Below are 18036 nucleotides of genomic sequence, written 5' to 3' on the forward strand. Positions count from 1 at the left end.
GTACTCTTATGTGAGCCCACGCTGTACAACTACTCAATATCCCTTCAGGATTGCGGAAGAAACACACACGCAAAGGAAGCAACAATTGTTAATGTGTCTGTGGCTTAGATTAGAAAGATTCTGCTGGAATTAAGTTTGACAACCTGTACCGCGCTAGCGCGCAACTGGCAAGATGGCTGTCCCTAGATCTGCGAGCTGCAGGCTTGCTCCCAGCCGACCATAGTGCCCATGCCTGCAAGCCTTAATGCTGAGCTGCTTCTAGTAAATTGACAATGACATTCTGTTAGAAACTCTGTGGCATTGCAGGGAGTGGGATAATCATGAACTTCAATTCACCAAAGTGCCAGGGGTAGCGGAAGTGATATCACATGCCATCGGGCCTTTACTTTCACACACGTGCTTACACAAACACACATTCACACACTCTCTCACATAAACACACTCTTACCCACAAGCATGCACGCAAATACCTCTAAAAGCATGTTTTACTTACCATAGCTGCCAGGAAGAATCATATTCCTTTTAATTGTACTCCATTCTTTATACACTATTGATGAATAAAACAACATGATATTATTCACTATTAATGTAATACAAAATTGCAAGAAAACAAGGAAACTGGCGCCACAACCAACGTTCATAAGGACGAGTTTCCCCTGTCTTCCTGACACTGATTTTGCCACCTGTAAGGCGAGGGGTCGCAGAGGCATTGCCAGGGGTCACTACGACACCTAGATGACGTCCATGGGGATAATGCTGTGGAAGCCCACAATCTTTAATTGGCAAGTGTGCAAACTAACATCAAGGAGCTGCCTCCCATATCCTAAGCATTTCACAGACTTGCCAAGATTAGAGCTGCTTCCATTAATAGATTTGGTTTATTCATAGATGCCAACATTTTAAACAAGTGGGAGATTTTAAAAAAATAGCCGGGAGAATGTATTTTCTCCAATGATTTAGACTGAAGCAGAGGCTTTCTGTCTGAATAGGTCTATTGGCATGTACAGTGACAGATAATCAGCATTCCATTTTTGGCAGTTTATTAACATAGCACAAACAAAAACAGAGTTTTAAACTATTTTCTTGTATGCGCTATGTAAAACTGCCAAAAATGTAATGTCAAGTCCTGTCACACCGTCTAATCTCCTCCTGCAGAAATTAAGGGCAAAGATTGTGGCTCGGGATATATATTCCCGAGCTCAAGCAGCCTTGTATCCAGCAGATCATGATTCAGCAATCTGAATCAGCTTTCTGCAGGCAGGAATCGTGATGCTGGAGACTAGCCTTGAAATCGGTATTCTCCCACCTGAATCGGGGGGATTGGCATGTGTGGGTATTTCACAACACTGGCCGCTCTCCTGAATTTAGGGAAGGACTGACCAAGAAGACCCACCATTACAACTATTGTCGTCTCCAGCGCCTTTGGCCTATACAATCTGACTAAACCAAAGGAGACAGAATGTGTAGTGTGATAACATCTGTGCAGAGTGGGCTTCTGCATTATATGCTACGCCAGCATGCCCAGCCTAACCAACTAACAACCAAACTACACATCCGCTGAGGGTGCAGCCCGCTTATTAATACTGCTGCTCTGGGTCCCATAACTCATGTGGATAAGCAGCTACCACAATCAACCATAAAAACTGTCTGAATATGGACCAGTTAATGATACTATTGGCAACGGTTTTCTAGAACATATGTGACCACAAGCCTAGCAAGTCCTCCTATGGTACTGAGACACCACCTTTCCAATCGGCAAGATAAACTTCGACACAGGTTGGATTTTAGTCCAGCTGCACGAACTACACTCATTCTAATGTCTGCCTTGAATGTTGCTGATGAGTCTTTGGCAAGAGTGTCCTTCCTCACAGGCTTGTAGAAATCACAACAAAATGAAATGAGAAATGAAAGATCACAAGGGAAAATACATGAAAGGCAATCCAAAAAGGACAAAACAGTGACAATTAATCTACATTTGAAGCTATTAGAAGCTATATTAAAATGTAATACAGTCCACAACATCTCTTGGTGTTAGGGCGTGCTCTGCTTATGTGGAATGTGCAATACAATCATGAATCGCAACTTTGGTCAGTATGAAGCACTCTCTGCCAAGCACACCAAGCAGTCTCACATGTCCTACCATAAGTCAATGCTCACTTCCTTTAGTACAAGCCCCCCCAGGCGTTGTCCGCCACTCCACTAGAGTATACATTGCCTCATTTCCTCACAATATGCTACATGCCCCCCAGGATTTGCTTGCCATTCCACTAGAGCATACGTTGCCTCATTTGCTCACAAGGAGCCTTTTAATTGTGGACTACTTCCTGCCCCATTGGGAACCACTTAATCTCTATTTTAGGGAGGCTCAAGATCTCATGAAATCTCGAGCACTCGTGAAATTTGGCTGCCATCTTGATTTGCAGTATACAAATACCATGACCAGTCACCACTCCTTTGCCTGGTTTATTCCCCTTCTCTGAGACAGGAGCTTCATGACTCATCTCCAGCCTCCCGTTTCCCTTTCTTCCTTCTTATCCATTTACCTTGTCCTAGCTCCAGCTCTTGGAAAGTATTCTCCACCGTTGGTGATGGCAACATCTTATATGCTCCATGGCTTCTGGAAAGGAAAAGAAGAATGTTGTTACTCTTGAGATCATAACACCAACAGCCACACATGCAAGGTCAGTGTACTGTACTGAGAACTCTAAATGAACAGTCTTGTTTGGAGTGATCCTGATCATTTGGAACTTTCCAGTGTGTGACTAACAAAGAACATTTTGGACAAACAGAAACCGTTTAACCCTCATCACATCAGAGAAGGTCTCTGAATCTTCAACAGAGATATCTATTGCAAAACTATTCTCTATGACTATAATAGCTCATAACACAGAACTACAAAAAGGGTAAGTGAAGGACCTCTGGATTCAAAAGTATTGTTTATTCACTATATGTGTACTGTATGGTTGTTTTGATCATGTGCCACTGATCCTGTTATTCGTTTATTCCTATGTGAGCACTAGTACCAGTTCACAAAGACTTTCAAGAAAGCAAACGGGGTGAAGTCAGCTAAACCACTCAATTTGAATCTGAATTATCCTCATGAGACCCAGACTCCATCCGGCAGGTGTTTTGGGACCATCCATTCTGCTTTCCATTTCTCTCCTCTCCAACCTTTTTTCTCCTGGAAGGAGAACCACCAACACTTATCTCCCTTTCGCAATAGGGTGGGCCATCTTCCCTCCAATAGACCCTAGTAATTCAGGTGAGTGGACTCCGACACCTAGAACACCAAACAAAAACAGACCTGCTACAGGTAGATGTGGCTAGTGTAAGAAGGACTTCAAAGATCTTAATATTAGATATGTTAGCGCGTCTGACCTTAATAAGTAAACTTACAAGTGGATGCAAATAGGTCGGTGAACCTTTTGACTCACAATTAAGATGTTCCCACCATATCTCCAGCACATGCAGATCAATAATCAATCATTAATCATCAGCACCAATAATCAATGACATTAGTAATCAATAGGTGCCAGTAATTGTCACACACAGTGACTTTTCAGTCATAAATAACCAAACCTTTGAATAAAAGTTAGAATATTTATTTCCATATATTAACAATGCTAATGTCACGTAAGATAATCTCAAAATCAAATGATAAACAGACAGAAACGTCACTGGCTGCCCAAAGCGGCGAAACAAATGTATCTAATCAAAGCTTGAACCACTACACATTCTAAGCTTACAGTGCAAATTAATAACAAAAATAATTGCATAAACGATATCACATACATTTCGGATCAGCAAAGAAAAGACATTGACTATTACTCCCTATAGCAGACTTTCATTAGTAAGGATCCTTATCCAACACCAGATTAGCATCAGCATGTTGGGCTTCATGCAAAACAATTTAGTAAACCCAAATTTGGAAAACATCTAACTATGGCTCTGTCAAAATAATGTGGTTGGTACCTAGAAAGGAAAAGCAAACAGTCTCAAGAAACACATCAGTAATAATATACCTCTCCTCAAATGGATCGGCAAGCTAAGATAGTCTTCATCATCAGGACATCAGTTCAGTCAGGAAGGCATCAGGATTCAGCATCAAAGTTCAGAAAACGCAAAGTATTTAATCATTAAAGTTAAGCACGTCTCTTGTCAAGAAGCTCAAGAAAGTAATGGCATTTCATCAAGAAAGAAAATGGGCAAATGCGCTGTCTTCCATCAGTGCAGTCCCGTTAAGTTACATTTCCTAAAATATTTCCTAAGTCCCTATTGGTCAAGGGATCACATGTTCACACTTTGTCCAATAAAACTAAAACATCAAATCTATGATTTCCACTAGTACACGGTTCACATGTCGCTGATTGGCTTCTCCTGTAATGTCCTCATTATCCGGCTCATCAGGTAACAATATTGTTGCAGCTTTTACTCCAGTCAGTGTCTTCATTGTTCTCCTCCTGAGAAAGTCATTCTTACACACATTACACTCATATTGTTACATTTAGCAAGAACATCATCTACTAGCAACCAGTTCTTATGAGAAAGACTTTTAGCTACGAGCACATTTGGTCAGCACAGTGGAAAATCACAATTTAATTCTCTAAGCAAACATTTTATTAATCGGTTTAGCAATACAGCTTGACATGAGGCCATGCAACTAGGCCAGGACCTCCGCTAGGTTAAGGACTTCAATTAATAGAGCTAATACATAATACATACCCCTTAATATGATGTGCTACTACATTAATCAAATAAAAACTCCACATTTCATATTAATAAGCCATTAATAAGTATACTTCATGAACATTGATGGCCACTCAAGTGGGCACATCTTCTCATTATTTTTCTCCTTGTTATTACATTTTCTACGCTAATCCATTACTCAGAATACATGAATATTCATTAATAATTCTATCAAAACACCTGCTCTATCAATCCCTCCTCTGACAACTAAATATGTTATCACAGTAAACTATCACTCACAAATGTTTGCTTCTGCTAAAATTCTGTCAATTCAGTCCCTTCATACTTTTGTTCCCTTTTCGAATTTTCCCTGAACAACTTTTCCCTTTTGTTTTCTCCCCTCCTCTGATCATTCTTTGATTTCTTCAATTTAATCCTTTTACACAATTTACATATTCCCCATATTCCAATTAGGCAAACCATGAGAATCAAAATCCCCTGTATAATTTTCAATAAGATCCCTTTCCCAGTGTTGCTGAGCCAATTTCCCACTGAAGCAAAACCTTTAACAACTTTCTCCCAAACACCTTGTTCTCTTAATTCTTTCAAATCAGCACCTTCATTAGTCAGATTAGTAAGTAAGCTCCTAATTTCTTTACTGTTATCACGAATGAACAAACAACAATGCTTAGAATTAAGCATTCTACAAACTCCGCCATTCTTTGCTAAAAGAATGTCTAACGCAAGGCGATTTTGAAGAGTCATAGCTCTTTCGGCAGCTGATTCAATATCTATCAGGAGTATGGCTTCTGAAAAATTTGTCAGCATGTTATCCACAATAGTAGACAACATTCAAATCTTTATTGAATTCATAACACCTCCCACTGAAGGAATCATTGCTCCAAATATATCTCCCACCATACCAGAAGGAGACTCTCTCCTCTGTCTCATATGATGTAATTCAGTCACTTTGGGAAACGTCTTCAAGTCATCCATTTGAAAACTCTTGGGGAAAACTATTCCCAAATAATATGTCCCATATCTACCTCTTGGAAGACGGTAATAAGCATTAGGACCACAGATGTAATATATCCCAGGAATCCCTGGATCCTGTCCATTCAACATATATGTCCATTTACTCTGAAACAAAAACACATGTCTACATTCACTCGCTACCACAAAAACACTGTCAGTGCGTGATTTAGGCCTATATATACGAAGCTTCCCCACATGTTGCGCATCTAGAGCTAATTTTCCTTGTGTTTGAATTGCACTATAAGCATAGTCATCCTTGTGAGTCCTTTTCTCTAAGCCTTTTTCTACCTTTTCCTTCAATGCCTGCCTCCTGTTATCTGTGTCATCTAAAAAGCTCTTCTCTAAAGGTATAAGCAAGCATGTCAGGTCGTTGCAGAGAGCATAAGCTATGCAAAATGTCAACGTAGGTTCAAAGAAACCTCTAACTAATAATATGTCATTATCCTTAGCTACTCTACTCAAGTACCTAATTATAGGTACAAACGAAAACACAACATCATAGTTTAAGTAAAAGTACTGGATGTACTCCTGGTTATAGAATCTTGTTAGCAGCAGACTACAATTTATCCCATACGTTAATGGCAGACTGTGATAAGTAACTCCTTCTTCCACTGATGAAGGAATCTGCGTACACACATAATAATTCCCTGCATCCATTGTCTCAACATACTCACTCAGCAAGCGATAGAAGACAGTAGAAGAAAGTTCCTCTTGGGCATTAGTATCCGCTTGCAAATACTTCCCATCTAACCTAAACTTCTCTATTGCCATTAGTGCAGTAGTTGTCTCAAAAGCAGAAGTATGGTTTGCTCGTAACAAGAACAGTCATTCCCACAGTCAGTACCACAAACAATATCCCGCATCCATTCACCAAACCACTACACATGTATTTACTGCACCTTTTTTTCCTACTCTGCTGGCTAATGTTATTCATGATCTATAATGAATCAGAAAGCAGAAAAGAAAATGTAGAAAAACGGCAGCGGAAATCAAACAAACATCTTCTTTCAGCAATTATTTACAGCTTTCAGTCTCACTTCTAGGTTCCCTTGTCAAAAATCGGTAAGCAGGTTGTCAAAATCAGGTTTCAAAAAAGTCAAATCAGGTTATCAAAGTTTTTTCCTGTTACTTTTAACAGTCTCTTCTCAAAAATTTTCTCAAATTCTTTAACCCCTTGGGCGCCAAGGATGTAATGGTTACGTCCGTGGCTGCGGCACTGAGGCGTCACGGACGTAACCATTATGTCCCAGTACTGGCCCTCAGGGGAAGCGCTAGCGCTCCCCCAGAGGGCCCGCCCCCACCACCCATGGCAGGGCTGGAAGGGGAATCGCTTCCCCTTCCAACCTGACCCCCCCAGTGACGTCTGATCTGATCGCACTGGAAGCATGCTCAACATTTCTCTTCTGCTCAGGAGTAGGGGGCAGGCAGAGGCATAAAAGGAAAGGACACCAGAGATTGTTTTTTAGACTTACTCATAGGGGGAGCGACCCCTTGGGCAAGGGCCGTTCCCCTGGGGGGCAAAATATTTTTAGGCCTTTTCAGCCTATTATAATTAGGCCGATCTGCCCCCAAGGGTGAGGGGGGGGGCAGAAACGTCTAGACACCAGGAAAATATATATTTTTTTATTTACTTTATGTTTTTATGTATGGGGAGTGACCCCTTAGGCAAGGGTCACTCGCCTGGGGAGCCAATTGTATTTAGGCCATTTCTGCCCACTTGGGGGCAGATCAGCCTATTTTTATTAGGCCAGTCTGCCCCCAAGGTGGGCAGAAACCACTAGACACCAGGGATTTTTGTTTTATTTAAACTTGTGCATGAGGGGAGCTGCCCCTAGGGCAAGGGCCGCTCCCCAGTGGACAGATAGGCCTATTTTTACTAGGCTGATCTACCCCTAAGGGGGGACAGAGACTACTAGGCACCCGGGATTTTATTTGTGCGTCAATTTCACGCAAGGGGAGTGACCCCTTAGCCAAGGGTCTTTTCCCTGGGGGGGCAAATTTATTTTAGGCAATTTCTGCCCCCGTTGGGGGCAGATCAGCGTATTTTTATTAGGCCGATCTGCCCTCAAGAGGGGCAGAAACCGCTAGGCACTGGGGATATTTTTTTATGCAGCAATTTCACGCAAGGAGAGCGACCCCTTAGGCAAGGGTCGCCCCCCCCGGGGAGGAAAATTTATTTTAGGCCATTTCAGCTCCCCTTGGGGGCAGATCGGCCTATTTCTATTAGGCCGATCTGCCCCCGGGGGGGGTAGAAACCACTTAGGCACCAGGGGTTGGTGTGTGTGTTTTGTTTGGGGGGACGACCCCATGGGGACACATTACTGTTGGCCATATCTGCCCCCTTGGGGGCAGACTGACCTATTTTTGGAAGGCCCATCTGCCCCCAAGGGGGAGCAGAAAACCCACCAGAGACCAGGAAAGAGTTTTTTTCAAAATAAGAGGGTGGAGGTATGCCCATACCCCCTCCAAAAATAAATGGGGCCAAAGTTGTTCTGCCCACTAGTGGGCAGATGGGATATTTACCCCCGATCCACACCCGGGGGGGGGCAGAAAGTCTACTAGGTGCAAGGGAATAAAAAAAAAAAAAAAGTGTGGTGGTAGCTACCAACCAGTATGGGCATGGTTATGCCCCCACCCCAACTGAAGAGAGCAACAGTCTTTCAGCTCTCCCCCCTCACACTAAAACATCCTATTCCACAGCAAGCTAGAGGACATTTGATTTTTTGGGTTTTGGTGTTACATTTGGGCCATGAGAGCTTGCTAACTCTCAAAATCTTCCCACTTGCAATGGTGAGGGCTGCACTTTTTGGAATTTGGGACGCTGCCTTGTAGAAAAATCCACAAGACCTAGACACATCTGAAAACTAAACACCTGGGTGTGCTTCACATGTACCCCCCACCATTTTCTTACCCACAATGCCCTGCAAATCTCCAACTTTGCTGGAAATCACACATATTTTCCACATTTTTGTGATGGAACTTTCCAGAATCTGCAGGAATCCACAAAATTCCTACCACCCAGCATTGTCTCATCTATACCGATAAAAACTTTGCCCCACTTGTCAGCCTAAACGTTTTTTTTCCCGCGCTTTGGTTCCCCCTCAATTTTGACATATTTTTGGCTCTTCCCTGTCACAGGCACTTGGCCCACCTACACAAGTGAGTTATCATTTTTACCGGGAGACTAAGGGTATTGTTGGGTGATAGGAAATTTGTCCCGGTGCAGTGATCCCACACAGAAAGGAGGAAAAAATGTGTTTTTTTGCTAAATTTGAGGTTTGCTGAGGATTCTGGGTAAGAAAACATTGGGGGATCCACGGAAGTCACACCTTCCTAGATTCCCTCGGGTGTCTAGTTTTCAGAAATGTTTGGGTTTGGTAGGTTTCCCTATAAGGCTGCTGAGCCGAGGACCGAAAACGCAGCCCCCCACAAAAACAGGTAGTTTAGTAATTGATAATTTTGATGTATCCACAGAGTGTTTTGGGGCATTTCCTTTCGCGGACACTAGGCCTACCCACACAAGTGAGATACCATTTTTATCGAGCAACTTGGGGTAAAGCTGGGTGGAAGGACATTTGTGGCTCCTCTCAGATTCCAGAACTTTCTGTCACCAAAATGTGAAGGAAAAGTGTTTTTGTAGCCAAATTTTGAGGTTTGCAAAGGATTCTGGGTAACAGGACCTGGTGAGATCCCCACATGTCACCCCATCTTAGATTCCCCTAGGTGTCTAGTTTTAAAAAATGTGCAGGTTTGGTAGGTTTCCCTAGGTGCCAGCTGAGCTAGAGGCCAAAATCCACAGCTTGGCATTTTGCAAAAAACAGCTCTGTTTTCGTTGGGAAAATGTGATGTGTCCATGTTGTGTTTTGGGGCATTTTCTGTCACGCGCACTAGGCCTACCCACACAAGTGAGGTACCATTTTTATCAGGAGACTTGGGGGAACACTGGGTGGAAGGACATTTGTGGCTCCTTTCAGATTCCAGAACTTTCTGTCACCGAAATGTGAGGAAAAAGTGTGTTTTTAGCCACATTTTGAGGTTTGCAAAGGATTCTGGGTAACAGATCCTGATGGGAGCCCCACAAGTCTCCCGATCTTGGATTCCCCTAGGTGTCTAGTTTTAAAAAGTGTGCCGGTTTGGTAGGTTTCCCTAGGTGCCGGCTGAGATAGAGGCCAAAACCCACAGCTAGGCAGTTTTCAAAAAACACGTCAGATTTCAATGTAACAATGTGATGTGTCCATGTTGCGTTCCTGTCGCGGGCATTAGGCCTACCCACGCAAGTGGGGTACCATTTTTATCGGGATACTTTGGGGAACACAGAATTGCAAAACAAGTGTTATTGCCCCTTGTCTTTCTTAAAAAAAATTCCTTCCAAATGTAAGACAGTGTATAAAAAAGACATGTATTTGAGAAATGCCCTGCAATTCACATGCTAGTATGGGCACCCCGGAATTCAGAGATGTGGAAATAACCACTGCTTCTCAACACCTTATCTTGTGCCCATTTTGAAAATACAAAGGTTTTCTTGATACCTATTTTTTACTCTTTATATTTCAGCAAATGAACTGCTGTGTACCTGGTAGAGATTGAAAACCCATTGCAAGGTGCAGCTCATTTATTGGCTCTGGGTACCTAGAGTTCTTGATTAACCTACAATCCCTATATATCCCCGCAACCAGGAGAGTCCAGCAGACGTATCGGTATATTGCTTTCAAAAATCTGACATTGCAGGAAAAATACAGAGTAAAACGTGGAGACTATGGGTGTTTTGTTCACCTCAATTTCAATATTTTTTTATTTCAGCTGTTATTTTCTGTAGGAAACCCTTGTAGGATCTACACAAATTACCCTTTGATGAATTTAAAATTGTGTCTACTTTTCAGAAATGTTTAGCTTTCTGCGATCAAGCATTGGTTTCACACCCATTTCTGCCACTAACTGGAAGGAGGCTGAAAGCACAAAAAATAGTAAAAATGGGGTATGTCCCAGTAAAATGGCAAAATTGTGTTGAAAAATTGGGTTTTCTGATTCACGTCTGCCTGTTTCTGAAAGCTGGGAAGATGGTGATCTTGGCAATGCAAATCCTTTGTTGATGCCATTTTCAGGGAGAAAAACACTAGCCTTCTTCTGCAGACTTTTTTTCCATTTTTTTTGTTTTTTTTTTAAATGAAATTTTTACTGTATTTTGGCTAATTTCTTGGTCTCCTTCAGGGGAACCCACAAAGTCTGGGTACCTCTAGAATCCCTAGGATGTTGGAAAAAAGGACACAAATTTGGCGTGGGTAGCTTATGTGGACAGAACGTTATGATGGCCTAAGCGCAAACTGCTCCAAATAGCCAAAAAAAGGCCTGGCATCTTAGGGGGAAAAGGCCTGGCAGCGAAGGGGTTAAACAGTTCAGTTCATCATCTTCCCTCAAGTGCCAAAATATTGACCTGAAATGTTTCTATAAAAAAAAAAGACAAAAATTGTTTCCGTCATTCACTTGTAGTTGCATACGCCCATTCAGGACCTACGTATCTTCAACTTGCTATTCTCTTTCTCTTCAACTTTCGATCACCATTCAATTCTCCTTCACTTAGATCTTCTCTCCTTGTTGTATCTACTTCTTCTTCAATTGTTCTTTCAACAATTACTTCCTTCCTTTCTACTTGTGACCCTGGCCACTTATCTCCCTTCAGTGGACCCTTGGTCAATGTTCTTTTTAGAGTCGAACTTGAAACATCCCCTTGTTCTATTGTGCCTTCTCTTGGCGGACCTGCAACTGGTTGAGGAGGAGTCAGATCACAGTGACTTTGATCTGCCTCAACTCCTTCCCCCTAGGTGTCTGGCAATTGCTCTGTTTGTCTCTCAAAATCATCTGTTTTGGGAAAAGCCCTCCTTTGACTAGGCTCTCCTGCTGCCTCAATTGAGATAGGCTGTCCGTCACCCTCCTGGAGGTCTTCTCCTTCGTCTCTCACAGGAGTGACTTAACCGTCCTCAACCGGCTCATATCTGGTCTCAGTTCCCTTTTGTTATTCTTCCAGCCCTGAGACTTGTTTCGCTGTTGTTGGTACTTTCAACAACTCTTCTTCTTCATCAGTCGGCATACTACTTTCTTCGTGTGACTGACATGAATCCAGTTTGGAACTCCAGTGCACTTTACAGCTGTGGTAGTTGTCAGAAGTACCTGGAAAGGTCCCTTCCAACGGGGCTCCAAACACGTTTTCCTCACGTGTTTCCGGACCACAACCCAGTCACCGGCCCTCAGATTGTGCCCTGGGTCATGGATCAGTGGCAGTTTGGTGGCATCCACCTGCTGAGAGAAAGAGCGAACTACATCAACCAGACCTTTGCAGTAGTCCAACACCATATCATCTGTAATGTTGACAAGTGCATTTGCAGGCACCGCTGGCAACCTCAAGGCTTGGCCCATAAGGATCTCATGTGGTGACAATCCTGTCTTCCTGTCAGGTGTGTTTCTCATTGTCATCAGAACTAAAGGCTGTGCGTCGGTCCATTTCAGATTTGTTGACGCACATATCTTTGCAACTCTTGACTTCAAGGTACCATCAATGTGCTCCACTAGTCCTGATGCTTCAGGGTGGTAACTACAATGCAACTTCTGTTCAATGTTCAATGCTTCACACAGTAATTTAATTACCTCATTGTTGAAGTGACTTCCCCTATCTGATTCTAAAGAGATCAGAAACCCAAAACATGGTATCAGTTACCTAAGCAGTAGTTTCGCTACTGTGAGACTGTCATTCCTTCGTGTAGGGTATGCTTCAATCCAGTGACTAATGATGCACACAATCACCAACACATATCTCAAACCTCCACACACAGGCATCTCAATAAAATCCATCTGCGTTCTGCTGAATGGACCTCCTGCTCTTCCAATGTGGCTAAAATTAACCACTCTCCCTTCCCCCCCTTCATTTGCTGGCAGACTGCTTCAGCAACCTGTTTAAACCTTGGGTTGAACCAATCATGCTTGAACAACCAAATCATGGCATCCCTCCCAACATGTGCTTGACCATGATAATACCAAGCCATTTAAGATAACAGACTATTCGGCAAAACCAATTGACCCTCTTCTGAACCGAACAATTCATCTTGTTGTACACATTTCATTTTGCTCCATGAATGTTTTTCCACCCTGTCAACATTATTCTGCAACTTTTTCAATCCCTCCAATGTATCAATGACTTTCAGTGCAAAATTCAAACATGTTTCATCTTCTTCAGGTAACAGTTCCCACTTATCTTTGAACGATATACAGTTCAGTGCGACTTGATCCGCATATCTATTTCCCAATGACACGAAGTCTTGTGACTTTAGATGTACACTGCATTTCACTACGACAATCTTTTCAGGCATTTGAATAGCATGCAACAGATCTTTAATTCTCTCACCATTTCTCAAAAGTGAACCAGACGAGGTCATGAAACCTCTCTGTGACCAAAACTGGCCAAAATCATGGACTGTTCCAAATCCATACTGGCTATCCGTATAGATAGTAACTTTCAGTTGAGCAGATACATGGCACGCTCTAGTAAGGGTTACAAGTTCCGCTACTTGGGCAGAATACACTCCTCAAAGCCAAGAAGCATCCACCAGTAATTGTGCACATGGCATATCCTGCTCTCAATGTCCCTGTATTGTCTCTTAGACAAGAACCATCAACAAAGATAATTTGGTCATTCTCTTCCAATCGAGTGTCTCTAATGTCAGGTCTCGGTTTTGTGTACAAGTCAGTTACTTCAAGACAATCATGTTCAATATCTTCCACTTTTTCAATTGCAAATTCGCATTTGGAAGTAATGTTGCCGGGTTCAGCACTGTACATCTTTTCAATTACATATTTAGAGACCCTAGAATTTTCGTATCTGGTTAACCTTGCACCTGTTAAATATTGGGTTATCGTCTCTGTATGTAGTATCTCAATAGAGTGAGGGACCATAATAGTCAAGGGATAGCCCATCACATTGCCCTCACACTGTGTAAGGCTCTGTCCAACCGCTGCAACTGCATGCAAACAACCTGGTAAGGCTGCTGCAACTGGGTCCAAAGTAGCTGAAAAATATGCTACTGGGCGGTTTACACCTCCATGGACCTGCGTCAAGACAGACAAAGAACATGCATCACGCTCATGAAAAAACAATGTGAAAGGTTTGGTATAGTCAGGCATACCCAAAGCTGGACCCTTGCACAGACTCTCTCTAAATTCAGTAAAAGATTTCATTCCAGCCTGATCTAACACTATAGGATCAGTGACTTCCTTATGAGTCAGCTTTTGCAAAGGTCTTGAAATGACTGAAAAATTGGGAATCTATTGGCGGCAGTAACATACCATTCCTAGGAACATCCTGACATCTCTCTGTGTAGTCGGGTGATTCGTCTGCAATATGGTTATAACCCTTTCTCTGGATATCTTTCTCGATCCCTTCTCAATCTGAGGACCCAAGTATTTCACTTCTTTCTGACAGTATTGCAATTTGAGCGGGGACTCTTTATGACCATTCTTTCCCAAATGGTTCAGTAAGGCAATCCTGTCATACTTGCACTCGTCCCTTGTTTTGGATGAAGTCAGCAAGTCATCAATGTACTGTACCAAGGTCTATTGGAAAGGCAATTCCAACGACTGCAAATTATTTTTCAAGATCTGATTGAATATGGAAGATGACTCTGAAAACCCTTGAGGAATTCTGCAACAACAATAAACTTGGAACAAAAATTTGAAACAAAAGAGAAATTGTCTGTCCTCATGAAGAGGCACAGAAAAGAAGGCTTGGCACAAATCAATAACGGAGAACCACTCAGCATCACATGGAATCTGAAACATTATCACATCTGGATTTGGCACCATGGGACAACATTTGACCACAATATTGTTTATCTTTCTCAAATCCTGGACAATTCGAACTTTCCCAAAGGGCTTTTTCAAACCCATTATCTGTGAATTACATGGGCTGCTCAACACTTCCTTCAGAACCCCTTGTTTCACAAAGTCTGCAATTATTTGGGTGACCTTCATAAGGACATCTTGTGGCATGTGGTACTGAGGAATTTAAGGAAAAACGGCATTCGGCCTTATAGTAACTTTAACTGGCTCAACTCCCTTCATCAGACCTATCTCTTTTCATGTCAAATCCCACACCTTTTCATTAACCGTTCCCTGCAAGGCAGGATGAAGCTCCTTCACTGTGAATACTGGAAATAAATCAATTAGAGGGTATTTTTCATTTGTAGTCTCACATTCTACCTCTGGGGGTTGGTCATCTTCATCATCGCTATTCGTCTGGATTTCAATTCCATCATCTGAACAAGTAATCGAGGAGCTTGTTTTACACAGTAAGTCTCTCCCCAGTAGGGATACTGGACTTGAATCACAGACTACGAATTTGTGCAATCCCTAAAAGTTGCCAATTTTAACCTGAACTGGTTCTGTAATCGGGTTGGTCAAATACTGATTTGCTATCCCTACAATCTAAACTGTCTTACCTGAAAGGGGCAAATTCAGAACTTATGCACTTCTCACTGTAGAGCGTGTAGCTCCTGTGTCAACCAAGAATGAAACTCTGTGACCCATGACGTTTCCCTTCACATATGGACCTCTCTGATCTACTTCTAAGGAGGTTGTAAGTACACATGGCTCCTCATCTGAACTTTCTCTCCCCAATCATCGTTTATTCCATCTCACTGTGTAACGGGAATTGGTGTACTGTGTTATTACTTTGGTTAAGCTTCTGACCAGTGACCTGGTGAGAAAGCATCATTTGCTGCTGTTCCTTTGGGGCTTGAGGTATTTGAATTTGCTGTCTAGGTACCATGGGAACGTGCTGTTGCACTGGCAGGGACTGTGTCATTTGAACACGTGGCATTTGCATCTGCTGCATTGTTTGAAAATTCTGCACTTGAGTCACATTATTTTGAAAATTTGGATTAGGACCTCTCATTCTCAGTCCTCTCATGTTCTGGAACAAATTGATGTCATTACTTTGCTTAACAACTCCTTCCTGCACCATCATCGGACACTCCCGTTTCCATTGTCCAACGGCTCCACGAACGTGACAAGGCAATCATTTCTTCATTCCCTGCACATCATTCTGAACCAATACTGTCCCGAAATCTGGACCGCGATTCACATTGCCGCTGCGACCTCGACCTCTCATCTGGGTGCTGAAATACCATGTTTCCCTGTGGCTGCTTTGGTAGCTGCTGTAGAAAACTTCCCTGCATGCCTGTCTGTGCAGCTTTAATCTGCATCACCATCACCTTCTATTTCAACTTTATCTGCTTCAATTCAATTTCATCGCTACAATTCTTGGCCTGCTGCAACACGTCATCAATTAGCTTTGCTTTCCAGCAGATCAAATGATTCTTAATCATCTGGCTGATTTCAGGTATCAGTCCTTCCACAATCTGAACACAAAATGAATCTTGTCTTTTACCTCAATTGTCTCTGTACCATTGTAATGCTTGAATGTCTGTAACAATCTCTCATAATATGCATGTATCAACTCTTTTTCTTCTTGAGCTGTCCTGTCAATTCTCTGCCAATCAATGTTCTTGGCTGAAATTCTCGTTTTCAAAAATTCAATCACCTTATAGCGTTACTTCATTACCTTGGGAGACGGTGCACCTGTAATTTTATCTCTCTCTGGTTCTCTTGTTGGCCAGTCTATACTCCTCTTACACTCTATCAACAGATCAGCTGGGACCACTATCTCCAGTAATGTGTTCAAATCCTCCCACAGGCACTCTGTCTGCTGGTACAACTCTACTGGCTTCTTCCTCAATTTTGGATAATCATTTGTAAATGATAGAATATCACTTCTGCTCCAAGGGACATGAACAACATTTCCTCCTGGAATCTCTTTCATTGGTAAAATGTTCACTGGATCTTGGCCCTGCTGCCCACTTGCAGTCAGCTCCACAGAATCCCTTTTTCTTTTGTCTCTTTTCTTTACCCATCTGCCTTCCCATTTGTCTAATGTTCCCCAGGTCTGAGCACTCTGAAGTAATTCCCTAAGGTGTACCTTCATTCCAGCAGATCTCATGTGTTCAAAATCTTTAGTCTCGAAATCTAATCTGTAACTCCTTTTCAAATGCTTAATTTTCTCTATCTCAGTGCCGTACTTCTCTGCCAGGTCTGCTAGGTTCTGATGCACATTGCTCAGTTCCCTTGCAATCTTCGGGCACAGATATCTCAACTCTGCTTCTGTGTAGGATTCTAACCTGTTCACACTGATAGTTCCCTCAATGAGCTCACCCTCTTCCATGCTTAGCCTAGCATAGTTCAAACACTCTTCTACCTTAGGAGCACTCTGCTGGCTATTCAGCTTGTCTAACCATTCAGTCAACTGCTGTGCAGTCAAACCTTGCAACAAGATATTGCTGGTTTGGACAGGTGGTAGCTGCTGTACAACTGCATTCGGGGTCTACGGTGTCAGCAATTTCAAACTCTGGCTAATGTTTGAGCCTATCATAGTCTCTGGAAGTACTCCGAATGGACTAAGGTCGAGCAGTGATCTCGATTCATCAAAAGCCTGTCCCCTGGGGGGGGCTACTCGAGTATTTTTGTTATTTCCTCCCCCCATTGTATTCTGTGTCATGACACCCCGTTCACATACTCTGGGTTTCTTCTGTGTAAATAAGGGTGCAGCCGGACCAACAGTAATAGGCAAAGATGTAGCATCTGGGGTTGGTCTGGTACTTAAGCTCTGTGGGAGAGTAACTCCCATGTTCTGATTCCCCATTCAAGACATATCTGACTGTGCCCCTGTTACTGGAGTGAATCTCAGCATAACTTGCGGCTGCACTTGGGGTAGTAAAAGTGGAGGTGGTTCTGTCTGAACCAACATCGGTCTCGGGAAAGCCTGACCTGTTGGCAGTATTAGGTTTGTGGCCGTTTCCACAATGGGTACATCAGGGTACGTTCTCTAGACCTCTGGCGGTTGCACCTGATTTTGTACCACTGGAGTAGGTGGGTTAAGACAACTCTGCATTGGACTCTGTGTCAAGCAAGCACTAACCTGCACTGGACTCACTATCCCATTAACCTGTGTCGGAGCTGAAGGATCAGCACTGGTGCTTGGACAATTCTCATGTGCTGCAAATGGTGGTGGACGATTTCTCAGTAGCTGTAAAACAAATTCATCATCATCTGATTCTTCCTCCGCTGTTGAAGTCTTTCTAGCCTCCCTAGTTTCAGACGGGCTTCTGTTATTCTTTCTAGTATCTTTCCTTCCTTCTTTGTCAGTGTATAGTGTAATTGCTGGAAACAACTTAATTCCATGCAAAGTCTAATTTCTAAAAAATTTCTGAACACTAT

At 42.6% G+C, this 18036-nt stretch overlaps 1 protein-coding gene across 1 annotated transcript in view; it reads left to right on the plus strand.

Annotated features, from left to right (window-relative positions):
• The window catches only part of ADGRG7 (adhesion G protein-coupled receptor G7), a 1214738-nt gene that overhangs the window by 622558 nt on the left and 574144 nt on the right, over window positions 1-18036 (plus strand). The gene's annotated exons all lie outside the window — the stretch shown is intronic.

This window comes from Pleurodeles waltl, chromosome 8 (genome assembly GCF_031143425.1).
Source record: "Pleurodeles waltl isolate 20211129_DDA chromosome 8, aPleWal1.hap1.20221129, whole genome shotgun sequence".
Classification (NCBI taxonomy): domain Eukaryota; kingdom Metazoa; phylum Chordata; class Amphibia; order Caudata; family Salamandridae; genus Pleurodeles; species Pleurodeles waltl.